Source organism: Pseudophryne corroboree, chromosome 5 (genome assembly GCF_028390025.1).
Source record: "Pseudophryne corroboree isolate aPseCor3 chromosome 5, aPseCor3.hap2, whole genome shotgun sequence".
NCBI classification, from domain to species: Eukaryota; Metazoa; Chordata; class Amphibia; order Anura; family Myobatrachidae; genus Pseudophryne; species Pseudophryne corroboree.
Genome location: NC_086448.1, coordinates 812,686,043 through 812,712,093, shown reverse-complemented (window position 1 = coordinate 812,712,093; position 26,051 = coordinate 812,686,043). Strand labels below are relative to the sequence as shown.

At 42.2% G+C, this 26,051-nt stretch overlaps 1 protein-coding gene and 1 pseudogene across 1 annotated transcript in view; one reads left to right on the top strand and one right to left on the bottom strand.

Moving 5' to 3' along the window:
• CSMD3 (CUB and Sushi multiple domains 3) overlaps window positions 1-26,051 on the bottom strand; it is a 1,529,921-nt gene that overhangs the window by 983,492 nt on the left and 520,378 nt on the right. The gene's annotated exons all lie outside the window — the stretch shown is intronic.
• On the top strand, window positions 16,576-16,694 carry LOC134930316 (5S ribosomal RNA; annotated as a pseudogene).

The window sequence follows — 26,051 nt, the reverse complement described above, 5'->3', positions numbered from 1 at the left end:
ATTAATAAATTGCGATCGTACTCGCTACTGGTAAGTCCTCAGCGTCCTGGGAGAGCAGCTCAGCCTGCGCATCTACAGAGGCACTTAGACTTAGCGACCTGTTCTGATTTGCGATGATGGTACCAATGTATCAGCAATTATACGCCGTTGGACGGAAATGATGCGACAGCAGTGGACGTACCTATGCTCAGGTTAGCTTCTGCCCATATTAGCATATAGTCGCAATTGCGTATGGCAAAAAACAGCAGCAGCAAGAACAACATCATCTGACTCAGGCCCATTACATACCCATTTTTGACTGCAAAAATAGGCCTCATAGGTTTATATGAGGCCGCTAAAATGCCAAATTTACCAATCTTGGCTGGTAGGTAACACACCTTCAGATGGCATTAGTCATTGTAGCCCAAATATTCCATGAGAATCCTAATGGCACTTACACATGTGCAGTCATCAGAGCCATCACTTAACTGTTGCGAGCCCTGTACTACGTATAAGAAATTATAATTATCAAGATGAATTATTTAGTAAATATACTCCTTGAGGAAAACAATGAGATCAAGAGCAGCAATGCCCATACCAAGAATTAGAGAGAAAATACATCACATATACCATACTACCTTAAGGCGAGATGTACTAAAGGAAAAATGCGGTAAAACCCCTGAAAACGGGGGTTTTACTGCATTTTCAAATGTACTAAGACCCTACAGCCGGTATTTCGCTGACCAGGGTATTGCCATCTTTGGATGGCGATACCCTATAGAAGCCTATGGGCTTCTTATCGCCGACCGCCGCAACCCGCAGCCTCTGCCGCAGACGCCGACCCCCCTTCCCCTCAGCATACCTTCCTCCATGCAGCCCTGCTACCGGAAGGTAATCTCCAGCTCCCCTTAGCATCGCAGCCGGAGGTCGTTCCGGCTGCAGGGGGTAGGAGGAGACGCCGGGGGCAGCCTGCTGCTGCTTCCCGGTGTGAAAGAAGTGTGGAGACCCCTGGGAGGTGACGGAGACCCCCCACAGACCACCTCACAGGTATTGCGGGGGGCCTCCGTCACCGCATTGCGATATTGACTGCATATGTTAGTACATATGCGATCAACATCGCTGCGGTAGGTGGCGAGGGGCAGCAATGTATCTCCTTCCCTCTGAAGAAACGACCAGCTTATAACGGTCGAGAAACGCGTCAGGGTGTTTTTAGGATCCAAACACTCTTCACGGATTTGGTTGCCACCGATTTCAGTATCATTCACCTTATTGGACAGTCCGGTCCTGGGTCTGGAGCCACCTGCATTGGTCCCTTTGCAAAGTAGGGACCGTGGCTGCCGATCACGCGCCTGGAGCCAGCGGTCCAGTCGGGCACTGAGAGGTGAACACAGGCGCCGCAGCTACAATCACCTTGGACACGCCAGGCGGTGTGCACAATCCCGGCGCTGTGGATCAAAACTCTCAGGGAAGCGGTAAGCCTAACCGCTCTGAACACAACAAGTGATTAAGGTAGAGAGCGGCAGACGGAGACGCTCTAGAGAGGCTGCAATATGAGATAAAGCCTGCTTTACAAACTGACTTTTAGCTACCTGAAGTATCAGTATATTTGCTACATTAACTGTTTCAATTCTTTCTTAAAAGAAACAATAACCATGATTACGGTATAAATACATGTATTATCACACAGGACGTGACTGGTGGATATAAATAAGGGTCTTTCACCATTCTTGGACTCTTTCTACACTGATTTCACTAAAGGACACCTGTGAAAACTATCTGGTAATCAGTAGGGTATTACTTGAGTGGAACCATAAGGATATTCGAGTGTTAGGGATCCTATGCTATGAAATATATTTTTAAAGTGCTAAGTTGTTTTAAATCCAGTTGCCAATTGGTATAGTTTAAATTAAATTTTGGTGTATGTGCAATTTTAGATATAATAAATATGGAATAATTCAAGTCTATTTGCGCTTTCTTTTTCCTTTTTTGCTTGTTCACTTTATATAGGAACGCTAATACCCTATTCTGAGAGCAGCAAATAGCATCTCAATACAGGTTCTATCACAGGTGCCTTTCTTTTTTAGTGGAATGTATCTTAATACATCCTGCCCTTAGTATTAAGCCCCACCCATTTCATATCTAACACAGGTGGAGATGTACTAAGCAGTGAATAGTGTGGAGAGGTGAGCCAGTGAAGAATTTCTCGATGGCAACCAATCAGCACTGAAGTAATATGTATAATTTGCATACTATAAAATTATACAGCTGATTGGTTGCCATGGACAACTTCTCCACTGGCTCACATCTCCACTCTTTTCAATCCACCTCCCCCACAAAGTTTTGCCCACTGTGGGTGTGGTCAGAAGGACCTATGAGAGTCTGTGCTATAAGTGTATCCCGGAGAAGCTGCAGTGTGCTCATTCCACTTTGTAGCCGAAAGTGCACTGAGTTCCATTACTGTGCAGAGAACGGCTGACTGACAAGCACAATAACCCAGGCTGCTACAAATATCATTTAGAACTTCCAGACGTCTGATCCGAGTGCATTCATCGTGGCTCCTTAAAAATGGAAGGGAAATATTGTGCTATTTCACACCATTAAATACACTTAGGTTTAGAATAATCTGTGCTGCTTTCCTTTCGGTAGTAATTTTGAATTTGTTGCTGAAGACTGTGCCAGGAGAAAGCAAAGCGTCCAAGGTATAATCTCACCTGAAATTTCCTGCCAGTTATTGTTGATGAAAAGTGTGATAAACATTTCCACATGCGACACAAAACATCCCATTAAAAAAAATAAAAACTGAAATTTGGATGATTTATAGAATTCAGCTGCAAGTCGCACCGACAAAACCTCATAGACATCCAATGCACATGGGGCTGGAGGGAGAGGGACACTGTGTGGGCTGGGGTTGGAGAGAGACTCTGTATACTAGTTAAAAGCTCATCAAAATGATGGACACCAGGTCCAGATTATAGGTGTGTGGGGGGGGGGGGGGGAGCTGTCGCTACTCACACAGAAGCTGCTGGGTTTCTGGAAGCCTTGCTGCTGCGAACTGGGGCTCTAGCATGCCGAGGGCATAGGGTTAGCCTTAAATATATATATATATATATATATAAAACACTTCTCCAGCGATGCAGAAAAAGTAGAAAGCCAGCACTCACGTGTAGATGAAAGAAAAGCAGGATTTATTCCTTAACCAAACGGCATGGTGAAGTACAGCAAATACAGCAAACACAGCCCGACAGCTGTTTCAACTGACTGGTCTTCCTCAGGGGCTAACAGCACTGTTGTCAGAACATGAAATATAAGCCTCAAATGGCTCCACAATCAACCCAGCAGCATCAGGACGTGTGCTGAGACAAGCCCAGGCATGCCTAATGCATCCCCTGCTGTCTCCTCCCACTCCATGACACTGGTGACTAAGCTAAACAAACCCTGTGTCATGCATAGCAACGGCCCCGGAGCGCGGCAAAACGTGGGGCGGGTGGTCTCAGCAGCTTGACTAGTAAATGGCATGCTGATAGTGAGGGGAATTGCAAGGACGCTGTATATCAAAACAGGAGTGAATGAAATGAAGTGATGTGTTTAAAAAAGTAAAAGGAATAGTGCTGAAGCTCAGCAGAACAGGGTTCCCTGAAAGTGCTGGCTAGAAAGTGCAGGGTGCAAGAAGCAGGAAGGACTGACAGGTCTAATAGAAATAATAGGAGGTGACACAAGGACAACCCTCAAAACAACCTACTGCAAAAGCAATGCCCACTTGTTACGGCAATCAATATAAACACATAACTTCATTTCATTCACAACCTAATGGCTACACCACGAAACATTGTTAACCCACTATATATTCACGAAGAATCACATAGCAATACACAACTGTCACTGATACCTAGAGCTTGATGTTAAGATTATAGCAGCTTTCCTGTTTTTTTCTGTTATTTACTGTTTTATTCTATATTACTGTCCTACCTTAAATTAATATCCCTTATCTAGACTGGCGCCCTCACAATGCCCATAGAATGCCCAAACCCTATAATTTGCAAATCTTCAGGGATTGTGGAACGGATATCTCGTCACTAGGCCATTTAGGGGAATCTCAACCTCCATTAAATAAAATTGATAAGACCTAGATTGTCATTTAGACCTACAGGTCTAAGGGTGTTTAGTCTATGAATCCACATAGACTCTAATTGTAAGAGTTTTTTACCTCTATCGCCATTAACTCTTACAATTAGAGTCTATGTGGATTCATAGACTAAACACCCTTAGACCTGTAGGTCTAAATGACAATCTAGGTCTTATCAATTTTATTTAATGGAGGTTGAGATTCCCTTAAATGGCCTAGTGACGTGATATCCCTGAAGATTTGCAAATTATAGGGTGTGGGCATTCTATGGGCATTGTGAGGGCGCCAGTCTAGATAAGGGATATTAATTTAAGGTAGGACAGTAATATAGAATAAAACAGTAAATAACAGAAAAAAAACAGGAAAGCTGCTATAATCTTAACATCAAGCTCTAGGTATCAGTGACAGTTGTGTATTGCTATGTGATTCTTCGTGAATATATAGTGGGTTAACAATGTTTCGTGGTGTAGCCATTAGGTTGGTTCATCTATTTATTATTTAGTATTTTTTTCACATTTTGTTTATATTATGTCAAAAAAGCTTTTTTTATGTGCACATTTTGATTATTGACCTGGCATCAAGTAATGAGAGCACTTTAAGTCAGATATTGTTTTTATGATACTGAGTCACTTTGTAACATTGAATAGTCACACTGACTGGCAAGGTCCACGACACTGTATTACTAAGTTTGTTTACATGCTCCTCTGTTGCCAGGCAGCGTGGCCATGGACACGCCTCCAGGTGCCGGCGCGTCACTTCCGCTGAGACGCCTGAGATGACGGGCTGGACGCCGGGATGGCGCGGCCAGCGGCACACGCTGGAGGGGATGTTCCTATGGGGGGTAAGTTCTATTTAAGCACATTGTTTATTGTAAAGCACTAATCCTGACGAAGGGGGAGACCCCGAAACGTTGATATGCACTATTACAAGTTTTAGTTGTTTCAAGACTCTGAGTGCCACCTCATCTTTCCATGTTGTATCCATATGGTTCTTGTACCTGGAGGAGGGCACCTGAGCAAGCCAGCCCCATTGCCGGGGCAGTGCCCAGTGCCGGAGCATAACATTTGTTTTATATATATATATATATATATATATATATCTGTAGTGGGCAGACTATAATTATGTTGCTCTATATACACCAGTACTGCATGTGTAAGCTCACCAGTTCCCGCACAGCACCCAGCCAGTCTGGGGATATAGGACACCAGTAGCCACAAGCAGCTGGCCAGAGGGTCTGTGCATGGCCTGTGTGGGGTGTGGGAGAGCAAGCACAGGACCCCGCCCCTCTGCCAGCGCACAGTATATAAGCAGCTGAGCCAGTTATTTGCCTCCTCCTCACCCACATCATCTGAACCGCATCATCTGAAGCCCTGGCACTGACCCCTCCTCCTCCCGATTACTGCACTGCTCACCCCACACAGGGACTCACCCCTACCAGACTGATTCACCTTCTTACCCCACTGGTAAGTGTCCCTGGTGCCTCCACTCTGAGCACTGCAGGACCATCTGGTGGTTTCTGCATCCATTGTCTGGTTACTGCTGCTACTTGTTGCCAATTGCCAGGACGGTAAGCAGCCTGGGGTTGCAGCATAAGATATGGAGGAGGGGGTGCAGGGTATGTGGTATATGGCGGGAGCAGTATATGGAGGAAGAGGGTTCCCTGTATATAGGGTGCACTATGTGGAGGGGTATGGGGGTGCAATGTGTATATATGGGCAGTATATGGTGGGGGGTGCAGTGTACATGGGGGGAGGGGTGTATGCATGTCCTTGTCTCAAACGACGCTCCATCGGATGCCCTCTTGTTGCCACTGGCAGCACTACAGAGGTGAGGAGCAGCATTAGCCTTTTATAAATATATAGATACATTTAACTGTAAGTTGAAATCAAACAAAAGGATAGAAAATCCAGTCAATTTTGAATCTGAAAAGTTGTTACAACTCCCACACCAAAAACATACCTCTACCCTCACTCACTCTCTCTCCATATTCAGCAAGTGTGCAACAGTCAGATCAATGCTGTTAATAAATTAGTAGCAGGCTGTAACATCTCCCAGCATGATCACTTTCATTTGGTCTATGTGGCAGCCTCTAGTGGCCACTGGCGCACATAACAGAGAAGAGGAGCAGCTTAGCCTTTTATTATTCAGGACATAAATATATATATATATATATATATACACACACACAGTATTTACAGTGGTCCTGAGAGGTGGTGGAACTCACCCCCCCCCCCCCCCCCCCGCTCTGAAAGGGATTGCACGTGACATAAAAAAGGGGTGTGGTCTCAAAAAAGAAAGGGGCGTGGTCACCCAATTGTATCCACAATTTTAATTATGTAGAGCTGCCCCCTGTATTTATGCCGGTAGTACAGATGTCCCCAGTAGAGCTGCCGCCAGTAGAGCTGCCCCCTGTAGCTATGCCCCCAATACAGATGCCCCCAGTAGAGCTGCCCCCTGTAGTTATGCCCTCAGTACAGATGCCCCCAGAAGAGCTGCCCCCAGTAGAGCTGCCGCTAGTAGAGCTGCCACAAGTAGAGCTGCCGCCAGTAGAGCTGCCACCTGTAGTTATGCCCCCAGTACAGATGTCCCCAGTACAGATGCCCTCTTTAGTTATGCCCCAGTACAGATGCCCCCAGTAGAAGCTGCCCTCAGTAGAAGCTGCCCCTTGTAGTTATGCCCCCAGTACAGATGCCCCCTGTAGTTATGCCCCCCGTAGAAGCTGCCCCCAGGACAGATGCCCTCAGTAGTTATGCCCCCAGTAGAAGATGCCCCCAGTACAGATGCCCCCTGTAGTTATTCTCCCAGCAGAAGCTGTCCCTAGTGGAGATTCCCCCAATAGTTATGCCCCCAGTACATCTGCCAACAGTAGAAGCCGCTCCCAAGTAGCGCCGCTTCACACACACAAAAAAAAAACACACACACACAATACTCACCAGCCCCGCTCCTGCTTCCGCCCGCTCCTCGGATCTATGAGAGAAACATCATGACGTCTCTCCCATAACGCCGAACAGCCGCACACTGCGGAAGCCGGAGCTCAGCAGGGAGCTCCGGCTGCCGCTGAGGGGAAGGTGCTGGCGTCAGCTGGTAACACAATCTCAGTGGGCGCCCGGCATCCCCATGCAGCTCCGGGCTCACATTCTGGGCTAGGTGAGCCGGAGGAGGCAGAACTGCGTTCCATCTCCAATTGGAACTGACAGAATGTAGTCCCACCCCGGTCCGGCTCACTTTAACCTCTGTTTATATATATATATATATATATATGTATATATATGCCCCTAACGAAAACCACGGACAGTTGAAACGGCCGTTAGGCTGTAGTACTAGGATCATGTCCAGATGTTTCTTCTATAAGGAATAAACCCCTTTTTTATTTTCATCATCAAAACGTGAGTGCTGGTCTTTTTTTCTTTTCTTTTGCAAAAGTGAGTGTCTGTATATATATATGTATATATATATATATATATACACTGTATATATATATATATATACACACACACACACACACACACACACACACACACACACGTGCACACGCACAAAGAGCCAGCCCTGACTAATTTGGTGTCCAAGGCAAGTTTTGTCTAGTGTCCCGTCTATCTATCAACACAAGTGTGTTAGTGTTTCATATTGTGAGAATTTCAATTTACAATGTGTGATTGTTGCCTATAAAAAATCATGAACACTTGAAAATAAAACTAATATGCATGTGTCTTCCATTCCATGTATCCTCATATACTGTATAATTATTTGCAATTGTGGTTTTATTTTTTGCATATGAGAGTGTGTCTCGGCAACCTGCTCACAGACACCATTTGAGAATTTGGTTGTTAGCCACCTGCTGTTCCCAATAAATCAGGCAGTGAAGCAGTGATCCATGTCACAACATGTTTTAACCTCTCTCTCCTACTGAACGGAGTGGCAACAAACCAATATTTGCAATTCAGTTTAGCTAATGGAAGGTATCCTGCATCCTGTTAGCTGAATCAATGTTAAAGATTTAAAGCTTTAAGGCAACACAATGGAACCTCAATAACGTCAGTCATATGGGGTGGAAGCGGCATTTCTCCCAGTAGGAGTTGTGGTTTCCATTATCATGTTTGATAATTACTATAATCAGCAGGGAAGAATTCTACAGTCTGTGACTGGCTTTGTAAAAAGTATTAATTCTACTAATATGAAAGACATCAGTTATAGTTTTGTTTGTAGGTTACATACACTGTAATGTAACGCTGTACGCCGCTGTGACAGAACAGAATGTGTGATGTGTTAACCGAGCAGGAAATCATCTAGAAGCCAAAATTTATTTTACATTTATTAACGTTTATATACAGTAGTGCCTGCATATTCCATGGCGCTATAAAATATTCAGGACAGTGAACCCTCTGTGGTACTCCCCTTGTAAGTGTTTGTAAAGAGAATAATGGGAATAGATGGGATCTACTTTATTTTCCCACACACTACACCTATAGTACAGTATATGGTACATTGTAGCAAACCCAATGTAGAGAATACATTTCCCTGAGATAGATAGATAGATAGATAGATAGATAGATAGATAGATAGATAGATAGATAGATAGATATTTTTTTACAAAATTATATAGAATACTGTGTAAGGAGAAACAGATAGATAGATAGATAGATAGATAGATAGATAGATAGATAGATAGATAGATAGTATCTATCTATCTATCTATCTGTTTCTCCTTATATACTATATAATATTGTTAAAAAAAAAATCTAATTTATCTATCTATCTATCTATCTATCTATCTATCTATTAGATACAGATAGATAGATAGATAGATAGATAGATAGATAGATAGATAGATAGATAGATAGATTTGATATTTGTTTACAATATTATATAGGATATAAGGAGAAACAGATAGATAGATAGATAGATAGATAGATAGATAGATAGATAGATAGATAGATAGATAGATAGATAGATTTTTTACAATATTATACAGTATATAAAGAGAGATAAATATATAGATATATATAGATACAGGTTGAGTATCCCTTATCCAAAATGCTTGGGACCAGAGGTATTTTGGATATGGGATTTTTCCGTATTTTGGAATACTTGCATACCATAATGAGATATCATGGTGATGGGACCTAAATCTAAGCACAGGATGCATTTATGTTACAAATACACCTTATACACACAGCCAGAAGGTAATTTTAGCCAATATTTTTTATAACTTTGTGCATTAAACAAAGTGTATCTACATTCACACAATTAATTTATGTTTCATATACACCTTTTGCACACAGCCTGAAGGTCATTTAATACAATATTTTTAATAACTTTGAGTATTAAACAAATTTTGTGTACATTGAGCCATCAAAAAACAAAGGTTTCACTATCTCACTCTCACTCAAAAAAGTCCGTATTTCGGAATATTCCGTATTTCGGAATATTTGGATATGGGATACTCAACCTGTATATAGATTTTTTTAAATAATATTATACCGTATATATATATATATATATATATATATATTATATACAGTATATTTTAATCTTTAAGAAATACAGTATGTACATGAAATAGAAAGTAAACTACTGGAGCTAGTTTCTAAGCCTTCAGCGGCTGAATCATGCACTTTATACTGTGGATTTCAGGTCATGAGTAAAGTGGGGATTGTGTAATGTTTTTATATTAGGACGCCTGGTGTAAATAATTTGAAGAATTCTGATGCTTAACGTTAGCACTATTGGTCATGAGATACCAGAGCCGGCCCTAACCAATATGATGCCCTAGGCAAGATTTTGGCTGGTGCCCCCTAGCACCACTGCTGGTTCCGCCTCTGACCTTGCACCTCTTTCCCAGCACCATCACCCCTCATCCATAACAGTCCTTATTTTGGTGTTTGTACCCCCTATATTTAAAATATGAACAGTTCTCACATTTGGCGCACAGCCCAAAAAGGGGTGTGTTTTTGCTGGCAAGGGGCATGGCCACACAATAGTAACTCCAATTCCAATTACGCCACACAGTACTGCAACTTTATTCCCATTTGATCATGTGATAGTGTCCATAATTCATATTACATCCTACAGTAGTATCACTTTACCTTATAAATGTTACTCCTCACAGTAGAACCCCTTATTCACATTACATCACACTGAATTGCTCCTTATTCACATTACACCACACCATATTGCTCTTTATTCACATTAGATGACACAGTAGTGCCCTTTCTATACACAACGCCACATAGTAGAGCACCTTATACACATAATGTCACACAGTAATGCCCCTTACACATATGAGACACATTATTAATGTCCTTATAAACATAATGCACCTTACACATTATGACAACCTTTATTAATGCCCTTTTACATATAATGTCCCTTACACCTATGCTGCACATTATTAATGCCCTTATACACATAATGACACACATAGTGCCCCCTACACATTTGCTGCACATTATTAGTGCCCCTATACACATAATGACACACATACAGTAGTAACTTGTTACACATATGCCGCACATTATTAATGCCTTATACACATAATGACACACATAGTGCCCTTACACATATGTTGCACATTAGTAATGCATTTTTACATGACACACATAATACTCCTTACACATATTCAGAACACTACTGCACAACCAACCCACTCACATGCACACAGCACTCACACTGCCACTAACACTGTGACCTCTGCCTCTGCTTGGATACAGATGTGTCCTCAGAAATCTTGCCTCAACGCTAACGTCTGGCACTTTTTTACATGAAAATGCATCTTATTTGCATTGCTATGTGGTTAGGATGCACAAGCAGCTTCTGCTGATTAAATTGATATGCATCATGCCTATATACTGTGTGAGACTGTGACTGTATCTGCATACGAAATGCTACACACAGAATATAGGCATGCCGCATATCATTTTAATCAGCAGAAGCTGCTGATGCCCCTAGACATATCAAATGCCCTAGGCAATTACCTAGTTTGCCTATGCCTATGGCTGGCTCTGTGAGATACGCACCTTCCGGAGTTACTGGACTGTCTACACATGAACTTGCCAACTGCAAGATGAAAGAGCAACTCATCTCTAATAGCAATGGATGACTACTTACCAGGATGCTGACAGAGACCGACACACACAACATCACTCCAGACAGGTTCAACCTAACCAGCCATGAGGCTTGAAGGCACAAGCTACATTCTGGTAATGAGGCCTTGATTAAAGTTATCACAGAATGGAAAGACAGATGTCCACACCAAGTATTGCTGGCTGCAAAGTGTGGAAAAGGTGCTACATGAAGTCTGTGTGGACACACACCAGCTGCCCACTAAAGATAGGAGGAAAAGGAGCATCTGCAGGTTCCCTGATCAAGAACTCAACTTCCAAGCTGTATTATAACTGGACTGTTTCCACCACACTTAAGGTGCCTGGACTCATATTGGTGCACACCATTTAAAATACCTGGGTACAGATCTCACCCTTCCCCATTTTTCTATATTTGTGGCAGAGCTGCAGATCTCCTAACTCCTGAGGTGGCTAGTGCTACTGCATATAACGGTAGGAGATATGTGAAATCTACTAAAGATAACAAGTTGACACATTTTCCATTGCAATCTATCAGCTTCTAGATAGCATTTATCTAGGCATTTCCATAAAATGGTAGCAAGGAGCTGATTGGTTTCTATGGGCCATGACTCCACTTGGTTTGATACATCTCCTCCAGTAGGTGGTGCTGTTTAGCATTTAGTAAAATAAAAGAAACATAATAGGAAATACACCACTAGCTTTTGGAATGATATTCCAAACACATAGTATACAAACATAATCAATGACCTTTCTAATATAATTTATGAGGTAATAAATGAAACCACTACAGCTATGCACAGAGTTGACAAAAGGAATGTGTAGAATAATGGTGGTAAGTTACATAATTGTAAAGTTTTACATATCTTGCTGGCTTACATATCTTGCTGGCTTACATATCTTGCTGGTTACCTATCTCGCTGTCTTACATATCTCGCTGTCTTACATATCTCACTGGTTACATATCTCGCTGGATTACATATCTTGTTGGTTACATATCTTGCTGGCTTACACATCTTGCTGGTTTACATATCTTGCTAGTTACATATCTCGCTGTTTACATATTTTGCTGGCTTACATATCTAGGCAATTACACATGGAGAAGAAGACTCTTTTGTGGGTGCACTCATGGAGTTAGTCAGAAGTAGACTAAAGTATGAAAAATTCAAACATATTAATTTATTGATTCATTTGTTAAAATGTAAACAGTCAGTGTATCCTAAACACAAATACAAGCTTATTGGCAAAAGTGGTTAAAAAATTCCACATAACTGGTCTCTCATTGGATAACAATACATATGATAACCCCAAAATTGTGGGACCGGATGTGTGAAATTAGAAGTCAGTAATCGTCATCAACCCTGAATAAATATTATGCGAACCCATGGGTATGCTTCCTTGTCAATATAAAAAGAGGGTCTAGAAGATGGCTCGGCATAGGAGCAAAACAATTCAGCATATGGAGGGACCTGAATCAAATGAGCCCTAAAATAGGGTTAACAATTTAAAAAAAACCCACCTGGTAGACCGATCGTCTCAGGCAATAGGGGCCTCGTGGAGCAACCTAGCAGATTCTTAGATTTACATCTAAGAGATATTGTGCTCTCTCTCTCTACCATCATATTTAAATGATACATCAGATCTGTTACATAAAATTCACAATATTAACCTGGAGGGTGTATTCTGGTCACCCTGGATGTAGAAGCTCTCTATACGAGCATTGACCACCAACAGGGCATAGAAGCTACTAGATTCTTCCTGGAAATGACAGAGAAAAATGAATTCAATGAATTCTTATGTGAGGTCTTGAGTTTTGTGCTCAATAATTTTTTTTTACCTTTGACGATCAGTTCTTCCTACAAATTAGGGGAACTGCTATAGGTGCAGACTGCGCACCCACCTATGCTAATTTATTTCTTGGCTGGTGGCAACAAATAACTGTGATCAGTGAAGATAATCAAGAATATATCCAACATATTTTGAGTTGGCTGCGTTACATTGATGACATCTTCATTATTTGGTATGGTGAAGAAAAACTCCTACTTGATTTCATTCACAGACTCAACATCAACAATTATAATATTCTACTTACACACACCATCAGCAAGGAGAAAGTATCATTTTTGGATCTAAGTATTTACAAGACCACAAATGGGACACTGGCTACGGACCTCTTTCATAAGGAAATGGCTACCAACAACATTCTCTTACAGACTAGCTCCCATTTCCCACTTACAATAGAAAACATACCCAAAGGGTAAATCCTTCGACTCAGGCGCAACTGCTCAGAAGATAACACCTTCAAACGAAAGAGCCAAAAATTGACCAAACGCTTAGCAGCACGCAGATATAGTAATTGCTCACTTAAACGGGCACAATACACAGTCCTCCAGATGAAGAGGTAATCCCTCATTTTCCAGGATAAACCAAGGACAAAAAAGGACTTTCTGTCCTGAATGGCCATCCCTAAGGGATTAAACACATGCCAATTTTACACCTAGACACAGATTTGTCTCTTCTGCTTGACTCTAAACTCCAGATGAGTTGGCGAAGATCTAAGAACTTAAAGGATCAGTTAGTGCAAAGTAATTTTACTCGAGAGCCCATCAGAACCATCACTGTAACTGGCTCTTTTCTGTATGGCCGTTGCAAGGCCTGCCCACAGATTTTGAAAACCAATTCAGTCAAAGACAGAATGGGACAGAATGTTGCCATCAAGCATTTCTTCAACTGTGAGATACAAGGAGTAGTGCATTGTAACCTGCGATACATGGGAATGACCACCAGGAAGTTTAAAACACAAATTTTGGAGCTTATGGGCACAATTCGCATTGCCTTGTCTGATTTATCTAAAGCTAAAAAACAAACATCAGTGGCACGACATTATTATGCCAAACACCAAGACACTCCTAATGAAATGAAAGTCTTTGGATTAGACAGAATCTATCTAGGAATCAAAGGAGGTGATCTTAGCAAGGAGCTAATCAAGAAAGGAAGTGAATGTACCTTCCTTTTGGGAGGTCTAAAACCAGCCAGTCTCAATGAATACATCAATTATTTCAATCTTTAGATACCCCTCTATTATCATCTCTTGCGTGTCAGTGTCCATCTACACTACCCCCTTAGGTCACATCACACCTCACTCCAGCACTCCTCCCATATCAACAACATATTTTTCTGTGGTTCCCACGTCCATTTATTTTCCCCTTCCACACATCACAATTTCCAATTTTCTCTATATCATACACTATTAACATCAAGTTTTTTCACACATTTGCAGTGTCATTTGGTCACATCCAAAAATAGATTTTTTTATCACTGTTCACACCACATACCTCTTTCATATAATTCCTCCTGGGTGTACCACCTTTATAATACATCTCACACATCTTATACCATGTAATACATTCAGTCACCCCCACCTGGGCAGACCCCAGTCTGGCACACATCTATCTTTCCCCATTTTCTTCATCCCATTGCATACATTTACCATGATAGGTCATTTTCACCACACTCCCTTAATTCACCACTCATCACCCAGCATGCATCTTTTATATTCAATTTGCCAATAGCCTTATGGTCATGATTTATCTGTTTCTGCAGATATTTGTATCACCTTTAACACATTCGATTATGTATCTATCAATCAGCATAAAACAATAGCATACACACACACACACACACACACACACACACGCACGCACGCACACACACACACATACATATGTGTGCATTTAGAGATATGGTCACATGTAAGTTTACACAGGGATCAGCATTTTCTGCACTGATTACCAGCATAAGCTTATACATATGCATAATTTTTTTTCTCATAAGCTTCATAATTTATATTAATTTCTCTGGGTATTTAATTCTTTTTCTTATACCATATTTTACAATCTGACATTTAGTATATCCATTTGCTATGGAATATACTTATTTCCCTCCTTTCTATATACTATATCTATGATGCAGCAATACCTCCTCATCATGGCATTTCAGCTACTATTAAGAATTTATTCCCCCTCCCTATGGCTTTTAGCTCCTATCAAGAACATTTTTGTTTCAATTCCTTTACTTACCATAGCTGAGTCTTTTTCACCATAAAGTATGGATCTTCTATAGAAAGCCTCATTTTAATTCCTATGATAGGCTCTTGTTAACAATTCATAAGACATCCTAATGTTTAATTTTTATTCAGTAAAATAATTTTCTTATCTTGATTTATTTATTTTTACTAATTACGTGTGTTTCTTTTGTTTTTTTTCTCTTTTTTATATTGTGTATGGTTCTCCCGACTATATTGAGATTTCTCCCATCAGCATTGGTAACCGAGTGAGTTGCCATGGCGATATGATCCACATTAGTATTTGACCATCTCCAGGATGAACTACGTAGCATGGTTACCTAGCAACTACCTTGTCACACCACCAAAACTGATTGGTCTCCAAATGGCTCCTACAGGTTAAAGATTCCGGGACAATACAGAGGTGGAACAGGAAGTGATCAAGCCCTGGCACGGGTGAAACGCGTCTTCTGCCAGCTTCCATCAGCCCCGCTGTCATCAGCTCCATCATCCCCTGATCAGGACCATGGGTTCCTGCCGCATTAGCCGCACATAGTTCCTCCGCTTGCCTCGCTGCCGCCAGCCCCAGCATCTTTCACTGCAGACCACGGAGAATTACCTGCAAGGCACCGCTGACTGCTCCATTTGATTGGGGCAACACGGTATACACTCTATTGTCCCTACTGACTTCTACTGCAGCTTCTATATCGACACTACAATCAGATGCTATTATCAGACTATCAGCCATTTCATTATTGTGGCAATACATGTATTTAGTTTAGCTGCTGTCTGAGCAGTTTATCAGCGTAGAGTATGCATGGTAGGATCATGGATCCTAGACAACAATGTTGCCACTTAATTGCCTAATTGTCTGCTTAATACAGTATCATTAATTATTTTGATAAGCAATACTTTTGCATTGTACAAAAATTTTTGCTTTGTACAGTCTTATTTTGACATATGGGGTTTCTCAGCATTTGGTATCAGCATTGTTGATGTATTCATCAACTTACATGGTTTGGACCTATACCATTATCAGAACTGATGGTGCAGAGGTCTAGTCTTAGATCGACTTTGCTTGATATATTCACTGCTTTGGGTAACTTATCTGTGCTTAATACCAACACCTCATTTTTCTCTAACTTTTTCTGGAATTTCACCAGCGATCCCGAGGCTTACGGGTGGTTTCATCCTCCATGCCTTTGCCTAACGCTGGCAGCATATCCGTCTAACCCTTTTTTTCCACCTTTTCTTATTCTTGTTCATTTCCCCACTTTTCTGTTTTATGTGAACTATCATCAGTGATCCCAGAGTAACGAGGGTATTGGTACCCCTATTATCACACCACACTGTAAATGACCCGATTCCTCCAATCTTGGAAGCAAAGCAGTGTTGGGCTTGGTTAGTAATTGGATGGGTGACCTCCTGGGAAGACCGAGTATAGTAGAGGTTGATTGACTGGCATGCTCTGTGCCTAACGCTGACAGCAGATTCACCACCTTTACTACTTTTTCTGGCAGTATTATGCTTGGTTACCTCCACCGCATTGTTAACCCTATTTTAGAGCTCATTTGATTCAGGTCCCTCCTTATGATGAATTGTTCTACTCCTATGCCGAGCCATCTTCTAGACTATCTTTGAATATTGACAAGGAAGCATACCCGTGGGTTCGCGTAATATTGATTCTGGGTTGATGACGATTACTGACTTCTAATTTCACACATCCGGTCCCTCAATTTGGGGGTTATCATATGTATTGTTATCCAATGATAGACCAGTTATGTGGAATGTTTTAACCACTTTTGCCTATTTGCTTGTATTTGTGTTTAGGATACACCGACTGTTTAATTTTTAACAAATGAATCAATAAATTAATATGTTTTAATTTTTCATACTTTAGTCTTCTTCTAACTCCAAGAGTGCACCCACAAAAAAGTCTTCTTCTTCTCCATGTTTAATTGCCTAGTACAATACTGACTCAGGGTACACCACCAATGTTAACAATATAGAGAAATTAACCTTACATTTATTTAAATTTATGGTTCCGTAATGCTGGTTAGCTGATTATCAATGGTCAGTGCGGTATTCTCCTTAATTATCATGGCTTACATATCTCACTGGTTACATAATGTATCTTGCTGGCAGGGCCGGTGCAAGGGTGTTCGGCGCCTCCCTGCAAACTATAAATTTGCACCCTCCCTCCCATACTTAATAAAGGGACAGTGCGCACCGAAGTCGCACGCCGCAAGTAGCGGGTGGGGTGTGGCCACACAATAGTACCAATTCAAATTACTCTAGAAAGTAGCACAATCTTGTTCACATTACACCGCACACTGGGGGTCATTCCGACCCATTCGCACGCAGAGTTTTTTCGCTGCGGTGCGAGTGGGTCGGAACTGCGCATGCGCACCAGATGCATTGCGCACGCCATCGCCGGGAAGCGATGCCACCAGCGAGAAATGTGATCGCATCGGCGATCGCAAGAAGATGGACAGGCAGGAGGCGTTCCGGGGAAGATACTCATCGTTTTCCAGGCCTGGTGGGTCCTACGCATGGAGGGCGGATGTCTGATGTCACAGCCGGGAACATCATCGCTGGATCCGTCACACTGGTGAGTAGCTGCAGGGCTGGTCTTGTTTTGCTTTAAACTTTTTTAGCATAGCAGGGCTGCACAAGCGATCGCAGCCCTGCTATGCTAAAATACACTCCCCCACAGATATGAGATAGATAGATAGATAGATAGATAATAGGCAGACAGACAGATAGATAGATAATAGACAAACACACAGATAGATGATAGATAAATAGATAGATAGATAGATAGACAATCACACATAAAAAGAAAAATATAGGGGTGTGGCTTCATGGGTAAGGGGTGTGGCCACAAAATAATACCAATTCATATTACGGTAGTCTCCATTATTCAAATTACGCCACACAGTAGCGCCACTACACCAGGTAGAACCCCTTTTACACATTACGGCAGCCAGTCCCTCTTTTTACACATTACGGCAGCCAGTCCCCCTTTTTATACATTACGGCAGACAGCGCACCCATTTCTACATATTACGTCAGACAGTGTCCCCTTTTTACACATTAGGTAGACCGCGTCCCCTTTTTACACATTACGGCAGACAACGTCCCCTTTTTACACATTACGGCAGTCAGTGTCCCCTTTTTACACATTACGGCAGCCAGTCACCCTTTTTACACATTACGGCAGACAGCGTCCCCTTTTTACACATTACGGCAGACAGCGCCCCCCTTTTAAACATTAGATAGATAAATAGATAGATGATAGATAGATAATAGATAGATAGATAGATAGATAGACAGACAATCACACATAAAAAGAAAACTCACTTTAGTTCCTCTGTACTGGTCTGGGGCAGTCTCTCTTTTGTTCCTGATCCTGAGTCCGGTCAGGTGATGAGATGGCTCCATCCATAGGGATGGGGGCATCTAGTGGCTCCTGGCGGTACTGCAGTCAGCAGTGACTGCAGCTCTCAGCTTCCAAAGTCGTCGTTTGCTGGTCCCGGCCCCACACCTCCCCTTACTAGTGTCACAACGCTGTCACAGGACGGGAGGAGGTGGGGCTGGAGTGGGGGGACAGAAGTTCCGCGATCCAGGCTGCCGGCTGCCGCTGCTTGTACAGTGAAAGGCGCAGTGGCAGTCGGCAACAACAGCACACAGTGAAGGGGTGCAGTGTAGGGAAAGCGCCTCTCCTGCCTGGCGCCTACCTGCACTGCATCCCTTCACTGAGCGGGTTCCGCCGGCACTGCTTGCTGGTTTACATCTCACTGGTTACAAATCTCGCTGTCTTACGTATCTTGCTGTCTTACACATCTTGCTGGCTTACATATCTCACTAGTTACATATCTCGCTGGCTTACATACTTTATCATGCTGGTTACATATCTCGCTGGCTTACATATCTTGTTGGCTTACATATCTCGCTGGGTACATATCTCACTGGCTTCCATACTGTAGCATGCTGGTTGCATATCTTGTTGGCTTACATATCTTGCTGGGTACATATCTCGCTGGCTTACATATAGTATCTCGCTGGTTAGATATCTCACTGGTTACATATCTCACTGGCTTACATATCTCACTGGCTACATTTCTCGCTGGCTTACATATCTCACTGATTACATATCTCACTGGTTACATATCTCGCTGGTTACACATCTCGCTGGTAACATATCTCGCTGGGTACATATCTCGCTGGCTTACATATCTCACTGGCTTATATATTTTGCTGGATTACATATCTCGCAATGCCCATGTCGAACGCAGTGGAGCAATTTTTTGCCAATACGTATGCAATGGTCTTGCAATGACAGTTGGGGAGTGTTGGTGGGTAGTAATGGGAAGGTGGTGATTTAAATCAAGGCATTTCAGGGGGCATACCACACTGCACCCATCTCTTTATTACTCACCTCTCCGGAGTCCCGCATCAGCAACAGTACCCCTGAAAAATCACTGTGAAAATGACGGGGTGGCCTTTCATCCAGAATTTTGCTCATGCGCAGTAGGGAAATCATCAGGAAAATTGATGCCGTGTCCATTTTAGCACAGTGCTAGAGTCTACTAGTGTGCAGCCTCTCACAGTTATACACTGCCTGGCTGCCAGCTAGAGCGGATGGAGCATGGACAGGGACTGCACACAGGTCCCCTCCTCGCTTAATAGACCCCTGATTGGACTCCTGTCTTTCAAAACCTGTACTTTGTAATTATGTAATATGCTTATTTTTTAATATAAGAACCCATTTAAATATCAGCACTTTGTCCTTGGAAATTATGATCAAACATGAGCAACTCTACTTAAATTTCTTTACGGTGTACAGTACTTTTTTTTTTTACAATTTCTGCTAAGTAGGACAATCTATATCTTCCAGGTTGAGCGTTCTCTCCCATCCCTACAGCAGAGCTCTTCTGAAGAATGTATTATAAAAAAAATTAAAAAAAATGAATAGTATTTACTATTGAACATTATACTTGAGTTTCCTTATGTTACGAAAAGGGCAAATATAACTTCAAAGCTATTCTCTCAAACTGCCTGACATTGTGCTTTGATATTTAAACCAACTTCCCTGCAATTAAACAAAATAGAGTTGAAAAGAGCATGAAAGTTTCTAAGGGGAAATAAAATATATTCATGAATGTAAAACTAAGAAAAAAAAATTATAAGAAAAACACCAGCAATTTATATCGCTGTACAGTATGGACAGGTAGCTGTAATTCGCATAGTATTGTATTACCAATAAATGTTCAGTAGCACATACTGTATACAACGCTAAGGATTATAATGTCGCTATGCACTGTATATAAAAAAATAGAAAAATAGTAATAAAAACATAAAAAAAACAATAATAAACAATATTAGTATATATAAACAATAATAGTAAATAACAACAGGTTGTGGCTTATAGTTATGGTAAAGATTTATGAAGAAAATGGAAGAGCCAGACCAAGCAGATTTTATTGCAGACTAAAAGAAAAAGTAGCACTAAATGGATAATGGGGGTCATTCCGAGCTGATCGCTCGCTAACTACTTTTAGCAGCCGTGCAAACACATAGTCGCCGCCCACGGGGGAGTGTATTTTCGCTTTGCAAGTGTGCAAACGCGTGTGCAGCCGAGCGGGACGAAAACGTTTTTTGCAGTTTCTGAGTAACTCTGGACTTACTCAGCCCTTGCGATCACTTCAGTCTTTTTGGTCCCGGAATTGACGTCAGACACCCACCCTGCAAACGCCTGGACACGCCTGCGTTTTTCCAAAAACGGTCAGTTGACACCCATAAACGCCCTCTTCCTGTCAATCTCCTTGCGATCAGCTGTGCGAATGGATTCTTCGTTAAATCAATTGCCCAGCAACGATTCACTTTGTACCCGTACGACGCGCCTGCGCATTGCAGTGCATAAGCATGCGCAGTAGAAACCTGTTCACTGCTCTGTGAAAAATGGCAGTGAGCGATCAACTCAGAATGACCCCCAATGTGTTTACTGAGAGGATATGTAATTCCGTTACTAAAGATATTAATTGATTTTGCTGCATAGCCTTTAATTTCATATGGACAAAAAATTGTTCCTTTATGTATTTGGAATTTTATATAGTTTACAACATTTTTAGATACATACAATCTTATATCTGTAAAATTGTGTATCTGTGAGAAAATATAAAGCAGTTCTCCTGTGCATACAGCTCAATATATCAGAAACCGTAATAGGGAACAGTTATCCAATGCTGGTATTGTTCATTTTGCTCGATATTTATAGATCTGCATTAGTAAGGACAAGTGCTGACAACTGTCTTTGTATTCATATTGGTTATTTATATAGACATGCAGCTGGTACCATGTATAATAAGGGATTAGCAGAGAGCTGGCATATTATTTTCTATTAGTGTAAATCCTGAACTTGTCAACTTGCTTTTAAAAATTCAGGTTGTGCTGCGTGTAGTAGTACAGGTCAGAAACTGAGAGCTTTAGCACACTACTGTAGCTGAGATAACTTCATCAGGGGGTACTGTATAAATACTGTAGCTCAATATACAGTATACAGTCCTTTGAAAGCTAATAATAATAATAATTAATTACAATTAAATGACAGCATTCATGTGTCTAAGTTAAAATTCAAAAATATTCTCACATATATGATAATATGCAGTCAGCTGAGTCTATGTGATGTGTCTTGCAATATAACAACAAAACCAGGATCAGACTGGCCTACAGGGGTAAAGGGGAAACCCCAGGTGGGCCCCACATTTCTTTGTGACAAAAATACTAAATCCTAAGTGGCTTTGACAAAATATTGGGGAATAATATCAGAGTACAGGAATTGCTACCCATGGCAGAGCATCTAAGTCGCATCGGGGGAAGGTTTTCTACAGCTCCTAAAATAGGCAAGCAGTGCTGTTGCCTTATCAATCAATCAATCAATCAATCAATCAAACAATCAGATTCTAGCTATCATTTCTCTACTGCATAGGTTCTCAAACTCGGTCCTCAGGACCCCACACAGTGCATGTTTTGCAGGTAACCCAGCAGGTGCACAGGTGTATTAATTACTCAATGACACATTTTAAAAGGTCCACAGGTGGAGCTAGTTATATTTCACATGTGATTCTGTGAGGAGACCTTCAAAACATGCACTGTGTGGGGTCCTGAGGACCGAGTTTGAGAACCTGTGCTTTATTGCATTCTAGCAAATGATAGACAGAATCGGATTGGTTAATAAGGGCAACACCATTACTTGTATGTTACTTTTCTTAAGAACACTAATACAGAACATTTTAAAATAAAATGTAAAGTACTAAAAATGTCACAATGCATATGGTGTAAAACAGGGCTGGCCAAACCAGTCCTCGAGATCTACCAACAGGTCACATTTTCCAGACCTCCTAGCTGGTGCACAGGTGTAGGCATTACTAATTAAGATGTGCTGCATTTATTCCTAACTGACAATTCTACAGGTCTCCAGGAGGCCTGGAAAACATGAACTGTTGGTAGATCTCGAGGACCGGTTTGGCCAGCCCTGGTGTAAAATGACACACGGTAATATAAAATTATGCAAACAGGTTTCTTTAAAAAATGCAGAAATAGGCAAACTTTATAACAGGCAAAAATAAAATTATTTCTTATATCTTTTGCTAAAGTAAGTTGAAATATGTAATCGTTACTCAACTGCACCGATCTCAAGAAAATCAACAATTTCCCAAATCAATACATTACATTTTAAACATTTCTTCTGCCTCCTCTCTCCTTAATCCTTGCAAGGTAACTGAAATGGGTTTGTGTGACTGTTAGTGACCATTTTAAAACTAGAGATGAACGGATTCGGTTCTTTGAGAACCGAACCCCCCTGAACATCACGCCCCGAGCCCGGATCCGATCCCGGCTCAGGACTTCCAGCAAGACTCGGAAACCAGAAAGAGGCAAAACGTCATCATCCCGCTATCAGATTCTCGCGGGTTTTGGATTCCATATAAGGAGCCGCGCATCGCCACAATATTCACTCCAGTTCTGGAGAGTGTAGCGAGAGGATGTGTCTCTCTCCTCAATGTCTGTCTGTGCGGGAAAGTGGTGTGGTGACCTGCTCTGTCTTATGTGTCATTCCAGTGATGTCTTGGACTGCATCAGTCCAGTGGTGGTGTCTTGTGTTGCATCAGTCCAGTCACAGTGGTGGTGTCCTCTGCTGCCATATGTCCAGTGCTGCTGTGTTGTGCTACATCAGTCCAGTGGTGGTGTCTTGTGCTGCATCAGTCCAGTCACAGTGGTGGTGTCCTCTGCTGCCATATGTCCAGTGCTGCTGTATAAGTCCAGTCTAGTGGTGCTGTGTTGTCCTACATCAGTCCAGTGGTGGTGTCCCTGTGCTGTAATAAGTCCAGTGGCACTGACGTATAAGTCCAGGGGTATTGCCGTATAAGTCCAGTGGTACTGCTGTATAAGTCCAGTCCAGTGGTGCAGCCGTATAAGTCCAGTGGTACTGCCGTATAAGTCCAGTCCAGTGGTACTGCTGTATAAGTCCAGTGGTACTGCCGTATAAGTCCAGTGGTACTGCAGTATAAGCCCAGTGGTGCTGCCGTATAAGTCAAGTCCAGTAGTACTGCCGTATAGGTCCAGTGGTACCAGTGACGTGCGGTGAGGTGAGGCAGTCTAGGGGTACTGCTGTATAAGTACAGTATTACTGCCTTATAAGTCCAGTGTTGCTGCTGTATAAGTCCAGTCCAGTGGTACTGCCGTATTAGTCCAGTGGTACTGCCGTATTAGTCCAGTGATATTGCCGTATAATTCCAGTGGTACTGCCGTATAATTCCAGTGATACTGCCGTATAAGTCCAGTGGTACTGCCGTATAAGTCCAGTGGTACTGCCGTATAAGTACAGTCCAGAGCCTTTCCTGTCACACTTACGTTTAAACCAGAGTTTTGACTGAATAAAATATATGAAAAATACTGATAATTTGTTTGAAATATCTTCTTTGCATTATTCTAATAATTTTTATAGCCCAAACTCTGGAGTAAAAAGTCTATGGCAGATGAGGCAGTGCCTCACCTGTGTATCCTTTCCACACATCTCTAATCAAAACTCACCAGATTTCCAGGAGTTTATAATGCTGCACCTGTGTATAATGCCCAGATGTACCCCTTGGCTCATATATTGCATGTTAATCTAGCTCTGGGGTCAGCCAGTGCCTCCTGAGCCATTTAGCTCACCGCACGTCCCTGAGTGGTACTGCCGTATAAGTCCAGTGATACTGCCATATAAGTCCAGTGATACTGCCGTATAAGTCCAGTGATACTGCCGTATAAGTCCAGTGGTACTGCCGTATAAGTCCAGTGGTACTGCCGTATAAGTCCAGTGATACTGCCGTATAAGTCCAGTGATACTGCTGTATAAGTCCAGTGATACTGCCGTATAAGTCCAGTGATACTGCCGTATAAGCCAGTGGTACTGTAGTGCCAAATAAGTCCAGTGCAACTGCTGTATAAGTCCAGTGGTACTGCTGTATAAGTCCATGACTGTGACAGCCCACTGGGTAGATGTATTGCCTCCTGCAGCAACAACAGCAGCGGCACCAGTAGCAGCATCTCACAAACGCCAAATCGTTCCTAGGCAGGCTACGCTGTTTATCACTGGTTTCTGTAAGAGGCACACCGCTTACAACTTCTTACAGAAACTGAGGGACATCATCGCACAATGGCTTACCACACTTAGACTCTCCTGGGAATTTGTGATATTGGACAACGCCACCAATATTGTGTGTGCATTACATATGGGCAAATTCCAGCACATGTTTTGCAGTTTTGCACATACAGTTAATTTGGCGGTGCAGAATTTTTTGAAAAATGAAAGAGGCATGCAGGAGATGCTGTTGTTGGCCCGAAAAATTGCAGGCCACTCTCGACATTCAGCCACTGCATGCCACTCTTAGATGGGCCAGGTGTTAGCTGAGTCATACAGCTTCCTCATTGCACCTCTTTTTCTTCTTTGCATGATGTGCTGTTTGGGGCCTAATTTTTAAATCTGCCGTCCCGTCTGACACTGCAGTGCCACTCCTAGATGGGTCAGGTGTTTGTGCTGCCCACTTGGGTCGCTTAGCTTAGTCATCCAGCAACCACGGTGCAACCTTTTGGCCAAAAAACAATATCGTGAGGTGTGAGGTGTTCAGAATAGACTGGAAATGAGTGGAAATTAATGTTATTGAGGTTAATCATATCATAGGATCAAAATTACCCCCAAATTCTGTGATTTTAGCTGTTTGTTTTTTTTAAATCATCCAGATCCAAAACCAAAACCCGAAAGGGTGGTTTTGGCAAAACCAATCCAGATCCAAAACACGAGCGAGGATCCATATCCAAAACCAAAACACAAAACTCGAAAAGTGCCCGCCACACAACTCTATTTAAAACTGTTATCATGTCTTAGAAATCCTTATAACAAAATATGTTTTTATCAGAATATCATATTTTACATTCAATCAACTGGTCAAAGGGACTAATTCAGACTGGATCGCTGCAGCGGCAGTGATCGCAGGCTGTGTCTTTTTGTGAGTGCGCACGCAAAGCGGCCGCACTGCTCGTGCGCACCCCGTGAGCCCAGTGAGATGCTATGAGCATCTCTTGGCTGCAATCGCCTCTGCCTGATTGACAGGCAGAGGCGGTTGCGGGATGGGAGGGGGCGTGCCAACTGTCACGGTCTTCTCAACGGAGGCGTGTCCGGACCATTGGTACAGTAATTATAAAGTAAATTAGCAATCACACTGTATATTAAAATAATTTGTACATAACAAACCAGTGTGCAGGG